This window comes from Panthera onca, chromosome X (genome assembly GCF_046562875.1).
Source record: "Panthera onca isolate mPanOnc1 chromosome X, mPanOnc1 haplotype 2, whole genome shotgun sequence".
NCBI lineage: Eukaryota > Metazoa > Chordata > Mammalia > Carnivora > Felidae > Panthera > Panthera onca.
In genome coordinates this window covers 107,302,042-107,311,231 of record NC_138357.1, presented here as the reverse complement: position 1 = coordinate 107,311,231, position 9,190 = coordinate 107,302,042, and the positions used below count along the sequence as shown (strand labels likewise).

Here is a 9,190-nt window from a genome sequence, read left to right as displayed (position 1 = left end):
TTCTCTGATGACATATGATATGGAGCACTTCTTCATATGTTTATTTTCCAGCTCTATATCTTTGGTGTGGTATTTGCTAATGCCTTTGACCCATTTTTAGTTGTTTTTCTTTTCCTTATTAAGAGTTTTTTGTTTTCTATATTCTGAATAGTAGTCCTTTATCAGATGTGTCCTTTGTAAACTTTTTCCTCAGTTTTAAGATTGTCTTCTCATTCTCTTGACACTGTCTTAGAGCAGAAGTTTTTAATTTTAATAAAGTCCAGTTGATTAATAATTTTTTTCATGGCTCATGTCTTTGGTGTTGTATCTAAAAAGTTATCCCCATCTTCAAGGCCATCTAGAATTTCTCTTATGTTACCTTCCAATTTTGTAATATTGCATTTTACTTCTAGGTCTACAGTTCATTTTGAGTTCATTTTTGTCAAGGGCATATGATATTTGTCTAGCTTATTAATATCATTTTTTTTTGCATGCTGATTTCTACTTGTTCCACCACCACTTGTTGAAAAGGTGATCTTGGCCTTTGCTGCTCTTATCAAAATTCAGTTGACTATATTCATGGGAATCTATTTCCAGATTCTCTTCTGTTCCATCGATCTATTTATCTACTCTTTTGCCAATAACACACTGTCTTGATTGCTATAACTTTACAATAAGTCTTGAAGTAGAATGGGAGTCAGTCTTCCAACTTTGTCCTTCTCCTGTAATATTGTATCACCGATTCTATGTCTTTTGCCTCTCCATATAAATATTAGAATCCGTTTGTGTATATCCATAAAATAACTTTAGGAAATTTGACCAGTATTATGTGGAATCTATAGATCAAGTTGGGAAGCATTGACATCTAGACAATATTAATGGACATGACCTCATATAGATCTTGTACATATTTTGCTAGATTTATACTTCAGTATTTCATTTTGGGCAATGCTAATATAAATGGTATTATGTTTTTTATTTCAAGTTGCACTTGATCTTTATATAGGAAAGCAATGGACTTTTTTTGTCAATTTTTTCAGATTTTCTGGATAGATTATCAGGTCATCCGCAAAGACAGTTTTATTAGTCCTTTCCAATCTGTACACCTTCTACTTCCTTTTCTAACCTTATTGCATTAGCAAGGATTTCTAACACCATGTTGAAAAGGAGTGGTGAGAGGGTCGTCAATTGATTTTAAGAAAAGTGCAAAGGTAATACATTGGAGAAAGAATAGCATTTTCAACAAATGATCCTGCAAGTGTTAGATATCCATAAGGAAATATGAATATAAATACTGAGAACAAACTGAAGGGTGATGGGAGGTGGGGAGAGGGGAAAGTGGGTGATGGGCATGGAGGAGGGCACCTGTTGGGATGAGCACTGGGTGTTGTATGGAAACCAATTTGACAATAAATTATATTTAATATAAAAAATAACTTGTATTTTTTTTTTTTAATTTTTTTTTTTAATTTTTTTTTTCCAACGTTCTTTATTTATTTTTGGGACAGAGAGAGACAGAGCATGAACGGGGGAGGGGCAGAGAGAGAGGGAGACACAGAATCGGAAACAGGCTCCAGGCTCCGAGCCATCAGCCCAGAGCCTGACGCGGGGCTCGAACTCACGGACCGCGAGATCGTGACCTGGCTGAAGTCAGACGCTTAACCGACTGCGCCACCCAGGCGCCCCAAAAATAACTTGTATTTTAAATAATATAAAAAATGAAATCAACTTGAATCATAGACCTACATGTAAACCTGAAACCATAAAACTCATTGAAGAAACATAGAAAAGCATCTTTGTAAACCTGAGGTACTAACATTTCTTTTACTTTTTTTTTTTTAATGTTTATTTATTTTTGAGAAAGAGAAAGCAAGAGTGGGGGAGGCAGACAGAGGATCCGAAGTGGGCTCCACATTGACAGCAGAGAGCTTGATGCAGGGCTTGAAGTCAAGACACCACGAGATCATGACCTGAGCCAAGATCAGATGTTTAACTGACAGCCGCCCAGGGGCCTGAGGTAGTAACATTTCTTAAACACAACGTCAAAACTGATTCGTAATAAATTTATAATGGATATTATATATGTGTAAAATTTCTGCTCTTCTAAAGATGTTAAAAGAATGAAAGGAAAAACCACAGACTGTGGTAAACATTTACAAACATAGCTGGTAAGGGACTTGCATCTAAGATACATAGAGGAATCTGAAAACTCAATTACTAATAAGAAAACAAACATCCGAAGTACAAATGGATAAAGGATTTAAACAAACACATCAATGAGGAAAAGATGTCTGACATTAACCACAAGAAAGAGAGATCCTCAGTATCATTATGCCACTATGAGATACCACTACCCACCAATTAGAAATGCCAAAACACAAATAAAATAAAAAGCAAAGTAGAACGCTCAGATAAACAATCTGACAATCTCAAAGGCTAGAAAGGATGTTGAGCAACTGGAACGCTCACACATGGCTGCTTAAAATTCACAATATTATAGCAAGTCTGGAAAACAGTCTGGCCCTTGTGTTCAGGTTAAATATTTATTTTACCTGAGGGGGAAGAAATTTATCTTCACACAAGAAACGTATACATGAATATTTATGCATATGAGTATTTATGGTGGCTTTATTCATAATTGCCCAAAACTAGAAGCAAACCAAATGGCCTTCAGGGGGAGAATGGATAATCTGTGATATATCCTACAGTGGAGTATTGCTCAGCAATAAAAGATAATCTAATAAATACTTACCTGATAGGGGTGATAACATGATCATGAAGTTGGTTTTCCCAGAGCAAGGCTTGCCTGTCGCACTCTGGATGTGCTGACCCCCGTGATTTTCCCACATATGTGGAAAGTTTAACTGCAGAACTTGTGATAGTGGAGCTAAAAACTAAAACAAATGTAAAACTTATAAAAACATGAATGAATCATAAGTGCATTACGCTAGTGATAGGAAGCCAGGCTCAAAAGGTCACACAATTTATTATTCCATTTATATCAAATTCTGGAAAAGTCACATCTATAGGGATTAAAAAATAGATCATTGGTTGCCAGAAACTGGAGGTGAGGGTTTGGGATTAAATACAAAGGGGCACAAAGGGGCACAAAGGGCTGGAGTCATGGAACCGATCTATCAGGTAATTGTGGTGTTGCTTAGACCGCATACATTCGTCAAAACTCACAGAACCGCACTCTGAAAAAGATGGATTTTCCTACGCATAAATTATATTTTAATAAAGCTGACCAAATAAAAGAAAATATTTTTAAGGCAAATGCCAAATGTTACTCTATTCTCTCCTCAAGTTCGATTAAATATCACCTTTTGCCTTGAAAATAAGAGCACAAAACAGTTTCTGTCTAAAGCTGAGGTTTGCTTCACTTCTACCTGCTACTATATTCTTGGTCCTCTCTTTGCCATCAAATGACCCATTTCTCCAATCCTGCTGCCCAGGCTGTTGCATGACATAACTATCCTCCTGCCCAAATTGCTGGTCTGAATTCCTGAACTGTTTGCAGCTGACCTTTTGTCTTGGTTTCTATGTCCTTGCCTACTATTATTAGTTTCTGATTCCTCTGAGTTATTTAGGCTCTATAATAAGCAGCTGATGAAAGCTTAATGAATAACCTCCTTTCTTCAGCCTTCCATTTTGATTTAAATCAATAGATGCACTTACTATATGAAACATGCACTGTGCTAGGAATTAGACATGTAATAATGAACAAGAGGGATACTGGTACTGGAAATATCTCCTGCCTTCACAGAACTTAAGAGGCTTATGGTAGAGAGCATAACTTGAGTTACAACCCAATGTGACAAACTCTGGGTTGAGATATGAGAACATGGGAAGGATACATAAGTCTGATGGAGTCAGCCAAGCCTTTGCAAAGTGATTTCCAAGTTGGGTTACAGAGGGTGAATAAGAATTACCCAAGGAAGTGAGAACGAGGGAGGGAAGAAGTCTTCCAGACAGGAAGAGCACAGTCTGAAAAGATCCAAAATTGAGAGACAACGAGGAAGTTAAATAATCTGAAAGGAGTTACTTTTTACAAAAACACATACAGTGAATTGGGTGCTGACTGAAACAGACATGGATTAAGTCATGTAGAGCCTAATACACTACATTAAAGGCTTTTTATCCTCCCCGTTTCTGCACAGATACAATTATATTACAAATTGTTATTAATTATACACTAGTTTTGTGTGCATGATAATTTGAAAATGTTACACAGCTTTCAATCTGGATAGACCTTGGAATTAATCTTTTAGGGGCTCCCAAAGGCCCAGTCCTTTTATACTTTCTGCTCTGCTCTCCCAAACATGCCTTATATTTTAGAGAATTCATTATCCCTCCTCCTCATCCTTGACTCACACCAGACTGTCTCACAAACAAGTGGCTAATCCTAGAACTCATACTGGTGAAGGCTCATACTTTAATCCTAAAATGCCACTGTCATTTATCCTATTCTGATAATTGTTTTGACACTTTGTTTCTTTCCCATTGAGAAGCACGAGTTACTGTTATAATTGTGTTTATTTAACTTCTGAAATTCAGAGAATAAAATAAATAGCTATAAAGTTAGAATACTGCAGAGCTCAAAATAAAAACTCATTTTTATGTAGTAATTTTTTTAAGTATTCCAAGTGCTACATTTTTTTGATAAAGCTTTTCTCTGAGAGTCATAATCATCAGAGACCTTGACATTTCAGTCAATGTGATAAACAAAAGCTTTGGGGATATTTTTGCAAAAAAGAATCAGATGATAGACAATAGACAGAGAAGGTCAGTCTTAATTATGATGTCTGAATTTTCTATCATGATGTACATAGGTTTTGCTTCACAACCAATATTGAGTCAGAGAACAATTAAATTGGGTGGATAGCTGGGATTTTCAAAGCAACGGCTTTTACTCTTCTATTTATATTCCAATATTCCACTTGAGCAGATACTAGTCACGGTGCTTTTATTAACTACTAATAACAACATTGGGAATCTTACTAAAAGTGTTGTTATTCACAGTGAAATGAAATTAATGAGTTAGCAGTATTCATAGAATAATTTACTCATTCATTATCATCATCACTCGGTTGATATTTATTTAGTGCATACTTACCCTGTGCTAAGTACTGAGGATTTGAAAGTAAGGAAGAGAAAATTCTTTAATTCATGGTCTCAATCCACAACAAGGTTAAGAGACAATCATAGTAGCTAAACAATAAATGTAAAAAAAAGAGGAATGTGATTTAAAAAAAAAAAAGAAGCTTTTTCAAATTTTCAGGAAGTGATTCAATTAGTATTAGGACTGTGTACCGCTCCACATTCTGGTAGTCAGTCTAGAGTGGAAACAAAGACAATAAATGCACAATGATTGCTACCTACCTACCTGGTGAGTCATCTAAACTACAGCCGGCATCTTGTTGAACCACTGAGAGCATTGCAACTCTGCTAAACACACAACACATCTTCGACATTTAACAGATACTATTGTTACAAGAAAGAATTTTTAGTTTCGTGGCAGAAAGAAGAAAAATCATTTCCCAAATCAAAAAGATTTTACGAGTCGGTTCCAGGGGCTTAAAATGCTGCTGAAGAGGACAGCCAAAATGGGATTCTGGAATGACCCTGTATTATCAACAAGCTTCTCAATGCTTTTCTCTTGTACCACCTTGTAGGGGTGTTGACCGAACTAAATCCGAGAGCATCGATGCCAAAAATTGGCATTTCTGCTTTATATAGGTGCCTTACACGAAAAGGGAATATTCTACCTGTTCAATTCTGGCAATAAACACTTTCCTCTTGTAAAACGTATATGGTTTAAGTAAATTTTGATATTTTTGTCATTTTTAAGCACTTACTCACATCATAAATATTTTCTGTGATTTTGTAAATTATTTAGACCAGTATCATTTTCTATAATTTTGGTTAAATCCTAATGTCACAGATTGATTCAGTTGTGTGTATAGTTGCCTTATAGACCCAGCATATTAAACAGTATCAAAAAGGGTTTTAATTCTACAAAGGAAAAGGCATTTAATTGCGATGCAGCTGTACTTTGCATTTGTCATCTGTTATACAAATGGGAGGGGAGACAGAACTACAAAATATCCAGGACGTATCATTTATTCCTAATCATCATAATCACAATTAATCATTATTCATCAGCTCCTCACACATATTCTCCATCCCTTTGGACATATGATTTGGCATCACCAAATATGTCATGTTTGTTCTCAAGTACTGGCTAAAAATGTATTGGTTTACAAAAAAAAAAAACTTAAAGGGGAACAGATCAGAGGGCACACGAATGCATTTATTTCCTTTAGTATAATTAAATATTTATGTTTAGATTTGTACATATGGAAAGTCATTATCCTCAAAAATAAAAATAATTTTTTCCCTGAAAACAAATGATGCTCTGCTGTGACACAATATGAAATAAAAGTTATATAACAATCATAATACAGTGGTAGCACTGTAAGAGTAAGTTGGGGGAGAGAGGTTCTATTACGCTGCACTGTTTATTTCCCTCTTTTTTCTGGGAAAGTGATAATATACTGCAAAATTTTAGGATTTCGTGTACACGGAATTCTGGAAAGGGCATAGGTAATTTGTGACTGTTAGAAATGAATATTTTTGACACACAATATAACCCACAAAACTCGTAGACTCCCAGAAGATTTTTTTTCACAAACTACAGAGGGAACTGTAAAGCTCCAAATTCTTCCTGAAGAATACTGGACGAGACAACTAAGCAAGTAAGCCATGTTTGACAGTAGATACATTTCATCACTGCTTGGTTTGCTTTCAGGGCCTAGTATGAATTCATACTGATTGTCCCTTACCTTTCCTCTTGATAGGATTGAAGACATCACACTGCAACTGTTTCAAGGACTAACGAGATGAGAATTAGAGGAAAGAGCACCAGTCGCCTAAATTAACCCAAAATACACCTGCAAGTAATTGGATCCATGCTTAACTCTTTACTAGATAATTGGAGAAAGGTCTTTTTTTTTTCCCCTCCACAATGCTAAATTATTCCCTAAAGAAGGCATCAGGCTCTTCTTAGCTTTGGTAGGCCATAATTTAATCATTTGAAGCAGATCAGTGAATCAAATCATCACTAAAGTCTCTGGCAGCTCTAAAATGTTATGATATTACATAGAAGGAGAGATTTCTCCCTGGAGCTTTTTACTCTATTTTTTGCCATGGAGCCAGGTTTATAACAATGAAGTATTTTAGCTTGTATTAAATATGATAAATCTCCCACAGGGAACTCAGAGCATTTCCACATATATAGTGTCCAATATTAGTGCTGAAGCAAACAACACTTGCAAGGATCGAGAAACTCAACAATTAAAGTATTTGGGTCTCTAATAACTCTAGAGTTTATTTTGAAGCAAAAGTATATTTTGAAAGAAAGGATAAAGGAGGTTATATAAGCTGTATATACTATGGACAGGTTTAATATCAAATCAGAGCAGTTGAACTAGAATAACAGAACTGGTCCTTGGTCGTTATCTTAGATGGACAAGCTTGACTCTCTCCTGTTTGTTCTCTGACCCTCTAGCTCCATAATTTACAGTGTATTCCTTAACGTCCCCTGGTCTCTACATGCCTCAAAGAGACTAGAAGTAAAACAAACACAAAAACAGGTAATGTCTTACCATTATTATGAAAATATTTTTGAGTCTGTAAACCCTTGAAAGGGTCTCAGTGAGGCCAAGCATTTCCTGGAACACATTTTTAAAACTCTTGTAATGAAACCCTTGACTTACTTATCATTTAATAATTCAGTTATTCAGTAATCATTTACTGAGCGTCTTCTGTGTGATGGAGACCATGATAGTTACTAGGAATGTAATGCTCAAAAGATAAAATCCTTGGCTGGTAAGGATATATAGATTAGTGGAGAATACTGAGGAGTAAATAGGTGACCACAGTGCTATCTAGCTAGAATGTCTGCAGGATGCTACTAGAGAATATAAAGAAAGCTAAAACCAAAATCATGAGAAATCAGAAAATAATAAAATCTTAGGGATGGGTGGGTGACTTAGATATCATCATGTCCAAACCTGTAGCCATTAGATGAACTAAATGACTCTTTCAGAAGACTTTATGTTTTATTGATTAGGATCCTGTATGCAGATCTTCTGACTTCTTGAGAAATACTCTGATGTATCTATTCTTCTGGTTTCTGGAACATACCAGGCATAAAAATTAATAGTGAAAAAAAAAAAAGATGTCTTTACCTCTAATAGTAGCTATAGTAACTTTTTCAAGCAATATTATTCCATTATCTAAAAATCTCTTGACCCTTCGTTTATGGCAGTATTCCAAACCTAGCTAAGATCAACCAATAACTTTCTCGGCACCTGATTCTAGATTATAGAATCAGCTGTAGAAACATATGCAACTGAGTTTCAGCCCATGGTCATGCTAAGAAAGGGCATACATTCACTGATTGTCGAGTGCAGGATTTTATACAAAGAAATTGTTGAGATCAACTTAGTATGTTGTACAAATATTCTATATTCTTAGTGTTATATCTGTTCAACATATAAATTTCTAAGGGAGATAAGTTAAAATCCTTCAGTATGATTGTGAAGTTGACCATTTCTTTCACTCACTCTCTCACTCATTCATTCAGCTTTTATATGTTTTGATTCCATGTTATTAGGCACACAAAGTTTCAGGAATGTTTTTCTTTCTGGAATTAAACAGGAAGTAAACACAAATACATTTTTATGTGTTGTCCCTCTATTTACTGAATCATAACTTTAAAAGCCACTTTTACTTTCAGTTTTAGCGATCAACTTGATCTTTTTTAGATTTGTTTTTTAGCTAAGTCTTTTATTAATTAAATTTTGCATTAGTAACTTTTCATGCTTCTTGAATGAGAAACAATTTATTTTCAATCTTAACTTGTTTTTTAATCCATGCATTTAAAACCAAAGCCTTTGCAATTTAATAATAAGTGCTTCTTATTTCTTTCCTGATTATGACTATACCATCTCACTTTTGCCTCCTCTTTTTTCCTTCTCCTTGGAGTAAATTCTCTAATAATTCTTTCAGAAAGGATCTGTCAGTGGGGCACCTGGGTGGCTCAGTCAGTTAAGCCTGTGACTTCGACTCAGGTCATGATCTTGTGGTTAGTGAGTTTGATCCCTGCATCAGGCTCAGCGCTGACAGCTAAGATCCCGGAGCCTGC

General features: G+C 35.4%; 1 pseudogene; it reads left to right on the top strand.

Moving 5' to 3' along the window:
- The first annotated feature begins 2,723 nt into the window (after positions 1-2,723).
- LOC145714796 (U1 spliceosomal RNA) lies at positions 2,724-2,869 on the top strand (annotated as a pseudogene).
- Positions 2,870-9,190: the final 6,321 nt, after the last annotated feature.